Below are 18,919 nucleotides of genomic sequence, written 5' to 3' on the forward strand. Positions count from 1 at the left end.
AATGGAATATCCTTCCCCCTTATTGCACAAAATCCCTGTTTATCCTTGAAGGCTCAGCTTAAATGTCGCTGCTCTTTGGAGCCTTCCCTAACTGTACCCCTTATCTGTGTTCTCACAGTATACTGTCTCTTTTGCTGTGCTTATTACGTTGTCTTGTGGTTATTTCTTTATAGCTCTGTCTCTCCCACCAATATGTAGCAACTAGGACATGAGTCTCTTATAGTGGAGACATTTTCTATCACCATCACCTAATAGGGTGAGTGGATTAGAGGAGGAGCTCAATAAATATTTCAAGGGGAGAGACAAAAGCTGGAAGTGGAGAGGAAATGACTAGTTACTGGGTATCTAATAAGTATCAGGCATGTACCAAACCCTTCATATACATTATCTCATTTAATTATTATATCACTAACATCTTTTCATGTATTTATTCATTTTACAAATATTTATTGAGCCCTATACTATGTGCCAGGCACTGTTCTAGATGCTGGGAATACAGCTACACTTACATGCTTAATTCCAAGGGAGGAGAGACAGACACCAAACAAATTAGCAAAAAATATATATAAATATGTCAAGTAGTGATATATTCTGTGAGGAAAAATAAAACTGGATAAGAAAATAAAGGATATGGGAGTTGGGATATGGGAGTTTTAGATTAAGGACCAAGGAAGCACTTTGTGATAAGATGACTTTTGAGCAAAGATCTGAATGAAATAAGCTGATAGGCTATAGATATCTCAAAAGAGAATGTTCCACAAAGAGGGCTAGGAGTGCAAAGACTCTGGGCGGGAACACATGTCACGTGTTTGAAGGCCAGCATGGAGGCCAGTATGTCGAGAGGAGTGATCAAGAAGCTGAATGATATAAGAGGTCAGAAAGATAATAGAAGAATGTCATCTAAACCCTCATGGGAAGGCCATGGGAAAACTTTGTGATTTTATTCTCAGTGAGAGGAGAAGGGATGGGAGGATTTTGACTAGAGAAGTGATTTATTTAGATGCTGTGGGGAATATAGACTTTGATGAAGTAACGTGGATGGATGAACCACTTCTTTATTGCAATAGCCGAGGATAGAGGAGAGAGATGATGGAAGATGAGACTAGAATGACAGCAGTGGGGACCAGGTACTGAATGTAGTTTAAGGTAGAACCAATAGATTTGCTGATGGATTGGAAGTGTGGCATGACATAAAGAGGCCTTAGGCCTGAGAAATTGGACAAATGAAAAGGCTACATACTGAGGTTGGGAAGGTTGTAGGAAGAATAAGTTTGGGGAAGAAAATGAATTTGTTTGTATATATTAAATTTGGGATACCTCTTATATATTCAAATGGACTTGTTGAGTAGGCAATTTGATTTAAGAGTTTAGAATTAATGGGACAAGTTGTGTCTGGAGATACAGCCTTTTGAAGGTCATCAGCATAAAAATGATGTTTAAAGTCAAAGGAGTGGATGAGATTACCTAGGAAATCAGCGTAAACAGTTGAGGAAAGAGGTCTGAGGACCAAGTCCTACGTACTCCAATGATTATAAGCTGGGAAGGTAAAAAGAATTCAGCAAAAGAGGCTGGGAAAGAATGGTCACGGGGGCAAGAAAGGAACGAAGAGGGAGTGGTAGCCCAGAAGCTAAGCAGAGGAAGTGATTCAAGAAGACAGAAATGATCAAAAGGGTCAAATGCTGCTAATAGGTTCAATTCTGAGGCCTCAGAATTGATTTGGTAGATTTATTATTGCCATTGGTTCCGGTCATTTTAGTAGGTGTCTTTATCCCTCTTTGACATATAATCAAACTGAAGTTCAAAGAGATTAAGCAACTTGCCCAGGTTCAGACAGCTAGAAAGTGGGAGCTGTGACTGAAACACAAATCTGCCACCTCTAAAGCCAACACTCTTTTACCTCCTTTGGTCACAGTTATGCAAGTTGTGCTCTACACAGGCACCTAGTCAAAGGGGAAGTTAGCTTGTGCTCTGCCTGCCAAACCTGATCTGGAGCATGGAGGGGTCTGACTTGGGGAGGGGGTATCTCTTCTCACAAAGGCAGGACAGACTTGGGGCAGTAGGAGGGAGAGTGATAAGAAATTGGACAAATCAAAAGATAAAAATTTTAAAGTAAATCTCAGCATTTAAGTACATTATTTAAAAATGCACTGGATGGCTATGCGCCATTCCAGACCTATTATATCGGAATCTCCAAGAATGATCACCTATGTACTCTAGCACTTATGGGTGGATTGTACATTCCAACATCGCAAGACCTTAAGATCTCAGATCTTACCACACCTACATAGTATCCAGAAGACTGTGGCTCTTTGAATTTGAGCGGTATATGAGCGGTATACACATGCGGTATATACAATTTGAATTTGAGCGGTATATACAAGCGGTATATGAGCGGTATACACATGCAATAGCACAGAGCAGCGAAGAGTCTCAAATGGATTTTCTCACCCTATTCTGAATATCCCTATTCCTGTCCCCTCCAACATATTTGAGGTCTTAACACTGGTGGCCCCCATATGTCACCCATTCTGTGATCAGCAAAGAAGCCCCTTTCCTTTGGGCCTTCTTTTTCCTTTTTCCTCTCTCCCAAGGCCCTTCAGGTTATGTATTTTGCTAACCCTCCCTTGACAAGATTAATGTCCTACAAGAGTGGCTCCCATGTATTATGCTAAAAGAGTGCATCCTAGTTTCAGAATGCGCCAAGCCTCAGAATGGTTGTGTGATGGTGGGGGCTGGAGGAGGATACAAAGAGAAACAAACCTGAACCATCATATCCAAAATTTTCAAAAGCTCCAGAAGTGAACATGTTGATAATCACTGCTAAGACCTAGCTCCCCAAGCCACCCTCGCCTCCCTTAGATAAGGAACTTGAAGCCCATGAGGATTAAGTGACTTAGGCAAGGTTATGTAACAAGTATAGTGGCAAATCAAGGGTTAGAAGTTAGGAGACCCAATCTCAGTCTGAAACAGGAGAGGGGTGAATAGTCTAGTGGGAATATAGTACCACGTTACCATGTAATTACCTAGGACACTGAAAATGACCCTGATACGTGACCCCACCACAGAGATTTTGATATAGCAGCATTGGGATTGGGCCTAAGAATCACAAAACATTTCTGACGCTCAGCAAGGTTCGGGGAACTAAGACATAAAGACATCAGCTGTAGTCAATCTCAGGAGCTTAGGAGCCTCCAGTTGGCTCTTTCTAGAAAAAACTCACCGTAAGCTGAAAGTAAAATAAATGCAAAGACAGATTGATAGGTATGAGCAGAGTATAGGTGAGGGAAGAGAATATCAGATTTGACCTAGCCTTTTCCAGCTCAGTCTTATCTTGAAATTTGGCTGAAGACTTTTTGGAGTCTATTGTATATCACTATTTGGGAAACATCAAGTGAAACTGCAAGGCAGAGAAGAGATGACTCCAGAGGATAGTGGAAGGACATGGAATCTTTGGCTTCTTGAGTCTGTTTAGTTCAGGTCATTAGCATGAGTTAAATTTCCTGTGTTTATGGTGAGCTGAGCCCTGGACTCTCTCTAGTTCTTGGGAGACAGCATCTCAACGAACAGTAAGGGCCTGGGAAGCCTTACGTGAGAAGGGCAAATCAAAAGGCAACGGTACTGGACTCCCTGCTCCTGATATGGAAGCAATGAAGACTGAAAACCCCTCAACAAGGGTCTCTGCTTTGCCTATCACTTTCTATAGATTATGCAGCTGCTTTTTCAGTTATGTTCCAGAAGGCAAGAGGGGATTTAACATGGCCAGTAATATGAATACACCTTGTTCTCCAGATCCCCAGGAACACTCCATTTTCTTTTCATTTAAATAAATTACTAGGTCTCTGCGCTTTTTACATAGTAGCCAACTAAAGGTTATTTGCATAACCTTTTCTGTGGGGGTAACTGAGGCTTGAGATGCACAAACCAGTGGGGCACTGAGCATGGCTTTTGAGTGCAGTCAGGGGCAGCTAGCAAGCAAAGCAAGAAGGAGAAGCCTGTGCTTTAGGATGCCACCCCTGCAATGGCATCATCCCAGCTGAATATGCCACAGCCACTGGCCAAAGCAACATTAGGCAACCTTAGCAGGTGGCATTCTTTCCCAGTGCTGTCTGGAGCTAATTAGGAGCAATAGCACAGCTGTCTCTATTTTCCATGTTACTATAGTGAGCCGGTTTTGACTTTCCCGAATATGATTGATTGGGGCCCACCTTGTCCATTTGGAAGGTGAGAGTTCCTGCAGAAAGGAGAATATTTCACGTGCACTGAAAAGAATGTGTATTCTGCAGCTTTTGAATGAAATATTTTATGTATATCAATTAAGTCAATTTGACTTAATGTGTCATTTAAGGCCAGTGTTTTCTTATTACTTTTCTGTCTCGATGATCTATTCACTGATGTAAGTGGGTTATTAAAGTCCTCTAATATTGTATTACTGTTCATTTCTCTCTCTGTTAATATTTGCTTTATATGTTTAGGTGCATCTGTGTTGGGTGCATAAATATATCCTCCTCTTGGATTGACCCATTAATCATTATGTAATGTTATTCTTTGCCTTTTTTTTTAGTTTTCATTTAAAGTCTATTTTGTGTGTAATATGAGTATTGCTATCACAGCTTTCTTTTTGTTTCCATTTGCTTGGAATACCTTTTTCCATCCTTTCACTTTCAGTCTGTGTGTGTATTTAGATCTGAAGTGAGTCTCTGGTTGGCAGCATATAAATGGGTATTGTTTTTGATCTATTCAGGCACTCCATGTCTTTTGATTGGAGCATGTATTCCATTTACATTTAGAGTGACTATTAATAGGTATGTACTTATTGCCATTTTGTTAACTATTTTCTCATTATTTTTGCAGTTCTTTTCTGTTCCATTCTTTTCTCTTGATCTCTTCCCTATGGTATGATGATTTTCTTTAGTGTTATGTTTGGGTTCCTTTTTTAAAATTTTTTCCCGTATCTGTTGTAGGGTTTTGGGTTGTGGTTACCATGAATTTCATATGTATCAGTGTATTTTAAGCTGACAGTCACTTAAGTTTGATTGCATTCTGAAAGCTCTACATTTTACTCTCTGCCACATTTGTTTTTGATGTTCAATTTGATGTGTTTCTATTTTGTGTATCCCTTAACTACTTATGGTAGTTATAGTTGATTTTACTACTTTTGTCTTCTAATCCTCATACTGACTTTTTAAGTGACTGATTCACTGCCTTTACTTAATATTTGGTTTTATCAGTGAGATTTTTTTCTTTCATATATTTCCCTATTTTTAATTATGACCTTTTCCTTTCCACTTAAAGAAGACCCTTTAACACTTCTTGTAAGGCTAGTTTAGTGGTGATGAACTCTTTGTTTTTCATTGTCTGGGATACTCTCTCTCCTTCAATTCTGAATGATAACCTGGCTGGGTAGAATATCCTAGGTTGTAGGTTTTTTCCTTTCATCACTTTAAATATATCCTGCCACTCCCTTCTGGTCTGCAAAGTTTCTGGTGAAAAAATCAGCTGATAGTCTAATGGGGATTTTCTTTTATGCAACTAGCTGCTTTTCTCCTCACGTCTTTAAAATTCTCTGTCTTTAACTTTTTCCATTTTAATTATGATATGTCTTGGTGTGGATCTCTTTGGGTTCATCTTGTTTTGGACTTTTTGTGCTTCTTGGACCTGGATATCTGTTTCCTTCCTTGGGTTAAAGAAGTTTTCAGTCACAGTTCTTCACATAAGTTTTCTGCCCCTTTATGTCTCTCTTCTCCTCTGGGACCCCTTTAATGTGCATGTTAGTATGCTTGGTGGTGTCCCAGAGGTTGTTTGAATGATCCTCTTTTTTGTTTTAATTCTTTTTTGTTTTTGCTGTTCTGGTTGGGTCATTTCCACTATTCTGTCTTCCAGATTCCTGACTCATTTTTCTGTGTCATCTAATCTGCTGTCTAGATTCCCTCTAGAGTATTTTTCATTTCGGTTACTGTATTCTTCAGCTGTGATTTGTTCTTTCTTATATTTTCTAATTCTTTATTGACATTCTCACTGTGTTCCTCCATTCTTCTCCTGAGTTCAGTGAGCATTTTTATGACTATTACTTCAAACTTTTAGTCAGTTAAAGTATTTATCTCTGTTTCATTAGGGGTTTTCTTTTCCTGGGATTTTATCTTTTTCTTTCATTTGTCTCCTCTGTCTCCTCAGTTTGTTTGACTTTGTTTCTATGAATTAGGTAAAACAGCTACCTCTCCCATTCTTGAAGGTGTGGCCTTGTGTGGAAGCATCCTCTGTGTAGACTGTGTGTTGAGCAGCTTTGGAAGACTGGGTAGAGCTGCAATGGGCACAGGCCAGGGGGCCGTGGGGTACCCTGCACTGGGGCTACCTTGGGCAGAAAGCTGGACGTTTTGTGGCCCAGAGGCCTGAAGCACATTGGAGTGGCTTTGGCAGGGCTACAGTGCCTGGAATGTGTTTCGCTTGTGCTTTCAAGATGGAGAGGGAATGCAAAATATGGTGCTCTCTAGTTCCTCTGACCCTTGAAGAGAGTTCCAACCCTTCCCCACCCATTTGTCAGATGCTTTAGGGTTAGTAAGTGGATTTCCTTCATGTATAATCTAGGTGTCCTTTAACTGCTGTTTTTCCTCTGTGCCTCATAGCAGGTGAGTATGGCATGGGCACCCTCAGTGAGGTCCTGCCCTACTGCATGTTGTTGCATCAGGGGTGGGGGTCCCTTCAGTACTGTGTCTCCATCTTTCCTACCTATCTCTGTGTGGTCCCTCTTTGATTTGTTGTGCAAATGATTTTCAGTCAGCCCTCAGTTCTTCTTCAGGGGGAATTGCTCTGTATGTAGAGGTAGATTCCATGTGTCCATAGAAGGAGATGAGTTCAGGGTCTTCCTTTGCTGTCATTTTTGCACTGGAATTCTGAATAGGTCTTAAAGAAGGCTGTCCTTGCTGATAGTATCCGCAATCCCCCAATTCTTCTCCCTAAACTTTCTATCCTCTTTCAAAATACAACTACCCCTGGAAGATTTAGCCCATTAAGCTTGTTTGGGATTCAGTTGCAATTTAGTATAATTTCATTGGTTTATACTCACCCTATTAGGGCTGAGAATATTGGGTGAGTATATGTGTATGGGGTGCTGGGGAAGGCAATAAGGAGGTCTTTCATGGTTATGATGACAGTCTGGGTAGTCTGGAAAACCAGAGACAGCATTAAAGACCTGGTATTGTGTGGTGAGAAGGTATTAGGAGAGAAAGCTAAGGAAAGGAGAGAGTGTGTGCCTTATATCACCATTTCCCAAATGTTCATACAACTACCTTAGAATCACTTAGGGGAACCTTTAAAAAAAAATACAAATGCTAGGACTCCATCCAAAGATACTGTGGCTTAGTGAGCCTGGGATGGAGCCAACCAAGTTTAAGAACCACCACCCTTATGCACCCTTTATCTACCTCATGATTTTTCACAAGATCAGCCATCTGACTGGCTTTTCTTTACAGACACTTTTCACTTGGAAGGATAGCCTGGTCTGCCTCATTAGTCTCCTAAGTTGAGAACAGAATAGAGCAAGAAGAGTAGATTCAAATGAGAAAGACCTTCCAAATGTGAGGTAAATGAGACAAGCCCTCTCGCAGGCCTGAACCTCAAAGGAGAACAGGGTTTCTTGAACTGGCTCAGTTTCCAGTGGCTAACACCCTGTCTTTTCTTGACCCCTGTAGTCCTTTAAGCCTTGCAATTCTGTCAACCTCTGAAAATACACAAACAAGTACCCAAGGAAAGACAAATTTTAATTTGATGCCTTCCAGTAAGAGATGCTTGTGAAAGCCAATGAATGATGGGGGTTCCTTGTGCCTTGTTAGTTGCAGGGTGTGGCTGATATCCTGGAGAGTGGGTCAGATCAGCCAAGAAACCCAGCTTGAGTATGATCCTTGATCCTCAATCATGTTGAATGCTTATAAGAGATAGGAATGTGAGATAGAGCAATGGGGAAGATCGGTAAGAGGTGGCTCTTGTTTTTCCCCAGATACTTTGATAATACTTAATATTCTTACTGGGTTGAATCTGCTCAGTGTCTGAAGGGATTCAAATCTGAAACCATTTCCGCATGTAGTTTGTATCAGACTATAATTGGTCCAATATTTGAACCAGTTTGGATTTTCATTTAATGAGATCCTTATTCCAGATCCAAATGTCTCTGGAATCATTTCCAAGCTTGAATTGATTCAAACTGTGACTACTTCTGAATGATGACAGGTTGGGTGGTTGTTTCACGGAGACCTGTGAAGCTATGTGGGAGGGCTGGGACAGGAGCAGCAGTGGGAACTTTATATATCCATTACTTGGTGGCTGATGGGTTCTGTAGCCAGACAATCCAGTGTTTCCAAGCCAGAGAACACAGCTATCACTGGTCCACTGAGTGCAGCCTGCCCCTGCTTGTGACTCACAGTAAAATATTCTAACTTAGGCTGGTTTGTTTCCAAAGTTTCCCTTACTTTTTTCATATGTAGGGGGAAAGCAAGTCCAGGTCTGGGGTTGTGTCTGTATGAAAGAGAATCATGAAAAAGCTGGAATCTATATTCAGAAGGACTCAGTACAAATAGGGGAGTACAGGCTGGTGATAGTGAGTGCTACTCAAAGAACTCAACCAATGACTTTGACTGTATGTAAAATAGGCTGTTTTCTGTAGAAGTAATCAATTCTCAGTGACATTAGGAAAAACTTTAAGAGAGATATGGGATTATTTGGAATCCTGAGACTATGGGAAACTTGGATGTACACCAGATATTTAGGTATAACTTTTGTCTAAAGATTATTTCCATATCAGAAGATGAAGCCCACATTCTCATGACTAGAATGTGAGAGATTTAATGGCTCAATAGAACATTAAAAATGTAGGAAGATTAGTTGCCATCTTTAGTTTCTATAGGCAATATCAAAGTGAGTTGTGTGAATTCCTTAAGCCAAAAGAACCAAATGGATATCATTTATTGCTTCATACTTCTATGCCCTTGCCAGGACAGCTGACAAAAGGGTTATGGTGCATATTTGGTAGGATTCTACATAAAACTGTAGGATCATGATCAAATAATCTTGTTTCTCATCAAAACCGTGGCCCTAGGGGAAGGTCAAAAGTGAACCAAAAATGCTGTCTCAAAGTACTTAGCTAACACATTTAACTCTCCTTGTTCAACTCATTTCCAACTTAAAAAGAAGTGTACAGATTTAATGATCTGTGTAGCAAAAGCTTCCCCTGGTGAGTCTCATATTTTGTTTAAACTTCTATAGACTCTTCTTGGCACTTGGTACTATTTGAAAATTCTTGGAGTACTCATCAAATTAAATTACAAACTCATAATATTTTCTTTTAGTTAATAAACTATCTGAGCTAAGGAAGAAGCTATCATGATTTGTTTACGTTCTTTAGATGATAGGCCTCAAATCTGGTAGATTTTATTGCTGGTCTCTAAATATGTTGTAGACATCTGCACAAATATTGAAGGCCAATTACTGGCATCTATTCTTCATTCCCTTGAAAAATACTAGTTCAAATCTCAGATCTCAGGGAGGTCCTTTCCAAAATTTATGTCTGACTTTGTAAGGCATAAAGTCAAAAGACAAGAGACACTAATTCTGAAATCTCTTCATCATGTTCTAATTCATTCTGAGGATCTTAAAGAAGGACTTTGCTGGGAGAGTTTCTACGTTCCATGTTGCAATTGGTAGCATCCAAACTAAACAGGTTTTAATACTTGTGGTAGCACCTGGGGCTTTAAATTCCTCTTTATCACTGGGGTCCTGAGAGAGACTTGACATTTACTTAATTTGTCTGGCAATACTTTCAAATAAGAACTACAGTGGATAAAATGCATTGATTTTTAAAAGTCACTTTTCTGCCCACCACCCATGGCAACAAGTTTGTTTATTTGGAAGAAGACTAGAATTTGAATTCCTACAATAGTATGAACTGTAACAAATCTTAAGTTGTACTTGTGTGATAACTCTGGAGAACACAGAGAGGATGCTTGTCTCATCTGTTCCTTTCTATCCTGCCTTTATCTTGTAAAGAATGAGATTGGTCCAAATTCTCCATGCCTCCCCAGTATCAACATCTGGAAAATATGGCTTATCCTTATCCCCTAAAGTAAGTAACTGGATCTGATTTATATACTGTTTAAAGGAAAAAGAAGAAGAAAAAGAGAAGGGAATTGTTCATTTATGAGTAGCATGGGGAATCTTCACTAAAAACCAATCTTGCTTTATACTTCATTTATTTAGCGTAGTTTGGACTATATACAAATTTAAGATATGAAGATAGTAATTTGTTCCATAGATTTTTTTTGTCCATGTCTCCTGGTCTAATCTCTTTTCCTGGAATACAAATAAATCCTTAAGGGAACCAAGCTAGGGTCTCATTTTATTCTCTTAAAGTACTTGCAATGAGTTAGTATCTACAAGTAATTTCCAAAATTATCAAGAATAAACACTTAATTGAAGTGACTGTGGTGATGACTTTTAGAATGAAAGCAAGAATAGTTTCCTCAGCAAGGAGGTAACTGTGTTTTTAAATACTAGACATTCAGTAACAAATGTTTGAGTCAAGTCTAATAAATGCATCTCCATGGAGATATTCATCCTTTCTCCCCAGATTTGGAGTGGAGTTCAGAACTCAAAACAATATTGCTATCTAACTATTTCAATATTAAATCCCATAAAGAATGAATGAAGAGATCTAATTAAGTACCTAATAAAGAAATTAGTAGATAATCTATGTGAACTCTTAACGTAACTATGAAGATTAGATAAGTAATAGTCCATTAGACTCTATTGCATAGGTGAATTAAAGGCAACAGGCTATGTTTAGTTGATGCTTTCATAGCTACTGAAAAGCAAAGTAATTAGTCAATTAAAAGAAAAACTCCAAAGCAATAATTTAATTAGATTGAATACATTTTTTGGTTGGACACAGAAGCTAAGAGAAGCTTAGAGAGGAGAAAGAGAAGAAAAAATATATAATCTTAGTTAACACAATAAAATAACAGAACAAAAAGCATTTTCAAGGACCCCAAAGTAGGGAATTTTAATGATTTTAAATGTACGCAAGTGTTAAAGTAATTAAGCAAAGAGCTTATTAGACCAAGGTGGTTTTAATTCCTTGGCAGCATAAGTAAGCAAACTGAAACCTAAGCAAGAATCAATTACTGTAAATGCCTCAAGACTAAGAAATTGAAACTTAAGGACAACCAATCACACCTGACTAGACTTTGCCAAATAAGGCAATAGATTAAGCAATAGCCAATCAGATAACTTCCTTGCTTTGCTTCTGTGTCTGCTCTATAAAAGCCTTTATCTTATCTCCTGCCGCTAGAGAATTCCTAATCATTTTCGGTTTGGCATTGGTCAATTCAGATCAATGTTTGCTCAAATAAACTCTTCAAAATTTTAATGTACTTTAGTTTATCTTTTAACACAAGAATTATTTTTCCATCTATGGGAACTGATCTTCAGAATTAGAATATATTTCAATGAGGGAATATTACAATCTGATATTACAAATATTTGCTTTAAAAACAATATATTTAAAATGTACTCATTCAGTGTGTTGGATCCTAGTGGCCAGAAGGACTTAGTATATCTCCAAATGGCTAGTCACATAATTTTTCATGTGTTAGGCCAAAGGACTTAAGTACTTAAGAGATTTTACATTTTGCTAAGGGGATGTCATTGCAGGGTGCATCGGTGGCAAAGGATCACTAAGAAGTGGGTACAAGGTTTAGCATCATCTCCAAGGCAAAAATACAAGGTTAGTAGTCAGGGAAGAGACCAGATAAATGTAAAGGCTGATGGCCAAGAAGGATCAGAAAGAGTAAAACAAGATGATGATTCAACTTCAAAATTCATTAAGATATTTGCACTGGAAAAACATAATGAATACAAAAATTGATTAATAAGGCAATGGTTTCACAGAATCTGAATTCAAGACAAGATAGCTGCTCAAATAAGGCAAAAACAAAAGAACCAAAACTATGTAATACCAAAACAATATCAAAAACCATGGTTGAAAGCCTTAGAAAAGAAACAGGAAGTAATTACACTTCCTGCAGGAAATGCAGCAAGTGGTACCCTCTATACCAGAGCAAAAAATCTGGATAACCAATATGAATCGCCTCAATACAGAACAACTTCTATCCCCTCTCACTTCCTGGTACAGCAGTCAGCTCCAGGGCTCAATTAACCCAGAGTCTGCAGGTTGTAGCAGATTAATCAGTTCAAAAAATGAATATCTTGGCTGAATTGGTAAGTATAAGGGCACTTCAGTGGGCATGCATGTAATTAATTCATTTATTCATTCACTTATTCACAAACATGTCCTGAGGATGTCAGTAAAAATGATGGAGGAAGGGCCTCCAAAAAACCTTTCTTCCTTGAAAGTGACATAAACATTGCCCTGCCACCCAAAAAACAATCAGAATCAGTTTTTTTAGAACTCTGGAAATTAATCAAAGGCTTACAGCAAGTGGGGAGTATTTATTCAAGAAAAATGGCCAAATCCTGATAAGAAAAGCAAATTTTACCGTGATTTAATGTGCCCTTGTCTACCCCCACCCCTCACAGCTCCAGCTCTGTGGTAGCATTAAAGCCCTACAGCTGACAATCATGGTAAAAACCAACAGTTTGGCAGTAACTGGAGGAGACAGAATGGGATTGGAACTCCTCCAGAGTTATCTTCCGAGAGAAGTTTTGACCTGTTCAGTGGTTCCATGGAAGATACCACTTCAAGGCTGTCTTTATTTAACCTGACACACAGCTTGCCCAGTGAAAACAGCTTTTTCCAAGGGTGTTTGCCAAAAACAATTACAGGTAGCTATGGCTGCCTGAGGCAGTGGGTAACATTTGGAGCAAACAATAGACTATTTACAAATTACACATCTGATAAGGGTCTAGTATCCACAATACATAAAGAACTCTCATAATACTCAATGATAAAAAGACAACCAAATTTTAAAATGGGCAAATGATTTGAATAATAATTTATCCAAAGAAAACATGAATGGCCAATAAGCACATGAAAGGATGCTCAACATTATTATTCATTATGTAAATGCAAATCAAAACCACAATGAGATCCCCTTCATATCCACTAGGATAGCTATAATCAATAAGACAGACAGTAACAAGTGCTGGAGAGGATCTTAAGAGATTGGAATCCACATACACTCTAGGTAGGAATGTAGAATGGTACGGCAACTTTGGAAAACAGTTCAGCAGTTTCTCAAAGTTAAACGTAGAGTTACCAGAAATTTTACTCCTATGCATCCAAGGGAATTGAAAACATATATGCATACAAAAACTTTTACATGAGTATTCATAGTGACATTATTCATAATAGCCAAAAAGTGGAAACAATCCTAATGGCTATCAATTGATGCCTGGATAAACACAATATGCTATATCCATACAAAGGAATATTATTCACACATGAAAGCAATGAAGTACTGATTCATGCTACCATATGGAAGAACCGTGAAAGTTTTATAAGTGAAAGAAGTCAGACACAAAAGCCACACGTTGTATGAATTCATTTATTTGAAATGTCTGGAATAGGTAAACCCATAGAGATAGAAAACAGATTAGTGGTTGCCAGGGACTGGAAGGAGGGTAAAATTGGGAGTGACTGCTATTGGGTTGAGATCTCTTTTGGCAGTGATGAAATCTTACGAGATTATATAGTGGTAATGGTTATACAACTTTGAATAATCTAAAAAACACTGAATTGTGTACTTTTTAAAAGGATGAATTTGACATTGGGTGGATTTATCTTTAAGAAAAAAATTTTTACTGAGGATCTAGCAAGTATCAGTTGCTATTTTGGGCACTGAAGTTAGTGAGGAGAGTAAGGCATCCATGCCCTTGTGAGAGTCTAGTGAAGAAGCAAGACATAAATACAGTTGAGGCTTAAACAACGTGGGTTTGAACTGCAAAGGTCCACTTACACATGGAGTTTTTTCAATAGTAAATACTACAGTACTACACAATCCATGGTTGGTTGAATCCGCACACACAGAGGAAGCACGGATATGAGGAACCACATGTAGAGAGCGCCCACTATAGGTTACATGTAGATTTTTGACTGTGCAGATGGTTGGCACCCCTAACCCCCTCATTGTTCAAGGGTCAACTATAATTTACTATAATGAAAACCAGGAAACTGGGAAACCAGAAGAGGAAGCATATAATGTTGCTGAGATATTGGAAAAGCTTCACAAAGGAGGTAACATTTTTGGACACTGAAGCAGCTCACCAGACAGGCAAAAGGGAGAGGGACATTCAGGGCATAGGAAAAAATGCTCAAAGATCTAGAAACATGACAGAGCAGGCCCTGACAGACATTCAGTGCATAACACAGTGAGTTCCTGTTTCTAAATTTACTGTAAGAGAGGTACTTTCAAAAATGAGACCAGGCAATGAACAGTCTAGCAATGTCTCACCGGTTATCTCATATCCCCAAATAGAAATTCACATGACAAAAGCTGTTTACACTAGTCAAGATTAGCTAAGTGTATACAATGAGATTTTTGTCAAAAATCACTTCTGGATGACCACCTAAATGACAAGCAAATAAATGATTCAGAATAAATAAGTGAATTTGTTGGCATAACTTTATATGGACTAAAAATTTGTGAAATTCAGTCCCTCGGATCTCACTAAATATAGAGCCTGGGAGAGTGGCCTCAAGTTATCGAACACTTTAGATGACTTTTTATTAAAACAAGAGGTTGACAATGAAGAATCAAAGAACTATCTCAACTGTTTTTCACATAATGAAGTAATTTTATTTATTCATTTATTCTTCCCTTCATCAACATTTGTTTTGTGTTTATTTTGTACCAGGTGGGCTAGTTGTTTTCCAGTTATCTAAAGCTAGATAAAAAAAGAGTAAGGATGACAAGGGTGAAGGTCATACACTTCCTTATATGTAGAAGGAAAGAGACATAAGCATCTTTAAAGGAACAATAGGATTGTGGTAGAAAGGATTAAGTACATATTTCTCTGATCCATTTAGTACAAAAACCATTCTCAAGCTTCAAAGATGAAAGACTAAAAGAAGAGATCTACTTGTAAGGTTTAGATAAAGAATAATCCTAGGAATCATTTATGTTGCTATTAAGTTAGATCTCAAACTAGACATCAGGACCATGTTTTTTACAGAAATAATTGGACTTTCTCTCTAAACAAAATACAAAATTTCAAAATCAGTACTTCCAGAGAGTATATGCATTTACATTTCTAACTATGAGAGTAATTGATAACAATTATAGAAGCTGGACAGAATACCATTAGACAATAGATTGTAAAGATAAGAGAACAACTAAGACAGCTAAAACTTGAGGGGCCAAGATCTCAGACAGTAGGTGCATGTATTAAGAGAGTCTTGTATATTACACTGCTTTTTCCCCCACGGCATTTCTCAATTCAAATCACAGGGCATGGAAATAAGGAAGTGGTGGCCTAGAGCTGTGGTAATCTCACTAAGCCAGAGCTACAAAACATCCGGGACTTGAGGCAAGTTTCTGGAGAAAAGGGAACGGAAGAAAAATGAGTCTGACTTTCTGTATGCAGTTTTTGTTTTGGTGCATTTTTAAGTCTTCTAAGCTATATGTGTGTAAGTTAAGAGACCAAAACTTCAAAGCAGAAATCTGTTACCAAGAGGCTAAAATGCTAAACAGATTTTAGTAGTTTTTGGTGCTGAGGATATAAAAGCTGGATTTCAGAACGCTTCCAGTAGAAAAGGCCAATGAAATACCCAAATTTTCAACTGAGATTTTTTTCTTTTATCGAGGTATGGTTGATTTACAGTATTATACAAGGCTCAGGTGTATGTAATAGTGAGTCACAATTTTAAAGGTTATACTCCATTTATAGTTATTATAAAATATTGGCTATATTCCCTGTGTTGTACAATATATCTTTGTAGCTTATTTTATACATAGTAGTGTGTACCTCTAAATCCCCTACCCCTATCTTGACCCTCCCCCTTTCCCTCTTCCCACTGGTAGCCACTGGTTTGTTCTCTATATCTGTTAGTCACTTTCTTTTTTTGTTATATTCACTAGTATGTTTTAGTTTTTAGATTCCTCGTGTAAGTGATATCATATAGCATTTGTGTTTCTCTCTCTGACTTATTTCACTTAACATAATACCATCCAGGTCCATCCATGTTGTTGCAAATGCCAAAATTTCATTTTTTTCATGGCTGAGTAGTATTCTATTGTACATATATACCACATCTTTATCCATTCATCTGCTGATGGACACTTAGGTAGCTTCCATATGTTGTCAATTGTAAATAATGCTGCTGTGAACATTGGAATGCATGTATCTTTTCAAATTAGTGGGGATTTTAATTTATTAAATTATTTATTTTACAGTAGGTCCTTGTTGGTTATCTCTTTTAAATATAGCAGTGTGTACATGTCAATCAGAATCTCCCAGTCTATCCCTCACCCCCACACTTTCCTCTTGATAACCATAAGTTCATTCTCTTAAGTGTGTGAGTCTGTTTCTGTTCTTGTAAATAAGTTCATCTGCATCATTTTTTTTGAGTCTGCATATAAGAGATATCAGATCAGATATCAGATATGTATTTGTCTTTCTCTGTCTGACTTACTTCACTTAGTATAATAATCTCCAGGTCCATCAGTGTTGCTGCAAATGGCATTATTTCATTGAATTGGTGGGCTTTTTGTTTTTGTTTTTTTGTTATAAACTCAGGAGTAGAATTGATGGGTCATAAGGTAGTTCTATTTTAGCTTTTGAGAAACCTCCATACTGTTTTCCACAGTGGCAGAACCAATTTACATTTCTACCAACACTGTACCAGAGTTTCCTTTTCTCCACATGCTCACCAACATTCGTTATTTGTAGACTGATAGCCAAGATGATAGCCATTATGACAGGTGTGAGGTGAAATCTCATTGAGGTGTTAACTTGCATTTCTCTGATGATTAACAATGTTGAGCATCTTTTAACATGTCCTGTTGGCCATCTGTAGGTTTTCTTTGGAGAAATGTCTACTTAGGTCTTCTGTGCATTTTTAAATTGGGTTGTTTTTCTGCTGTTGAGTTGTATGAGCTGTTTATATGCGTGTAAATATATATATATATATATATATATATATAACAACTTTTGTTTTTATTGGAGTATAGTTGATTTATAATGTGTTAGTTTCAGGTATATAGGAAACTGATTCATATATATATATATATGTGTGTGTATATATATATATATATACACACACATATATATATTCTTTTTCAGATTCTTTTCCCTTATTGATTATTACAAAATATTGAGTATAGTTTCCTGTGCCATACAATAGGTCCTTGTTGGTTATTTATTTTATATATAGTAGTGTGTATATGATAATCCCAAACTCCTAATTTATCCCTCCCCTGCTTTCCCCTTTGGTAACCATAAGTTTGTTTTCTATGTCTATAGGTTTATTTCTGTTTTGTAAATATTATAAGTTCATTTGAATTTTTTTCTTTAGATCCACATATAAGTGATACCATATGATATTTATCTTTCTCCATCTGGCTTGCTTCACTTAGTATGATCTCTAGGTCCATCCATGTTTCTGAAATGACATTCTTTCATTATTTTTTATGGCTGAGTAATATTCAGTTGTGTATATATACCACATTTTATCTATTCATCTGTCAATGGACCCTTAGGTTGCTTCCATGTCTTGGCTATTGTAAATAGCACTGCAATGAACATTGTGGTGCATGTATCTTTTTGAACCATGTTTTTCTCCAGATATATGCCCAGGAGTGAGATTGCAGGATCATACTGTAGCTTTATTTTTAGTTTCTTGGCCATCTGTGTGTCTTCTTTGGAGAAATGTCTACTTAGATCTTCTGCCCATTTTTGATTGGGTTGTTTGCTTTTATTGACATTGAGCTGCATGATCTGTTTGTATATTTTGGAGATTAACCCCTTGTCAGTCACATAGCTTGCAAATATTTCCTCCCATTCTGTAGGTTGTTTTTTCATTTGTTTATGGTTTCCTTTGCTGTGCAAAAAGCTTTAGAGTTTAATTAGGTCCCATTTGTTTATTTTTGTTTTTATTTCCATTACTCTGGGAGACGGATCCAAAACAATATTGCTGCGATTTATGTCAAAGGATGTTCTGCCTATGTTTTCATCTAAGAATTTTATAGTATCCAGTCTTACATTTAGGTCTTTCATCCATTTTGAGTTTATTTCTGTGTATGGTGTTAGAGAATGCTCTAAGTTCATTCTTTTACATGTAGCTGTCCAGTTTTTCCAGCACCACTTATTGAAGAGACTGTCTTTTCTCCATTGTATATTCATGCCTCCTTTGTCATAGATTAATTGGCTATAAGTGTGTGGGTACAATTCTGGGCTTTCTATCCTGTCCATTGATCTATATGTCTGTATTTGTGCCAGTACCATACTGTTTTGATGACTGCAGCGTTGTAGTATGGTCTGAAGTTAGGGAGCCTGATTCCACCAGCTTTGCTTTTCTTTCTCAAGATTGCTTTTGTTATTTGGGGTCTTTTGTGTTGCCATAGAGTTAAAAATATTTTTGTTCTAGTACTGTGAAAAATGCCATTGGTGATTTGATAGGGATTGCATTGAATCTGTAGGTTGTCTTGGGTATTATAGTCACTTTAGCAATATTTGTTCTTCCAATCCAAGAAGACAGTATATCTTTCCATCTTTTTGTGTCATTTTCAATTTTTTTCATCAGTATCTTATAATTTTTGGAGTACAGGTGTTTTGTCTCCTTAGGTCAGTTTATTCCTAGATATTTTATTCTTTTTGATGCAATGGTAAGTGAGACTGTTTCCTTAATTTCTCTTTCTGATCTTTCATTGTTAGTGTATAGAAATGCAACAGATTTCATTTAATTTTGTACGGATTTTGT

This window comes from Delphinus delphis, chromosome 2 (genome assembly GCF_949987515.2).
Source record: "Delphinus delphis chromosome 2, mDelDel1.2, whole genome shotgun sequence".
Lineage (NCBI taxonomy): Eukaryota > Metazoa > Chordata > Mammalia > Artiodactyla > Delphinidae > Delphinus > Delphinus delphis.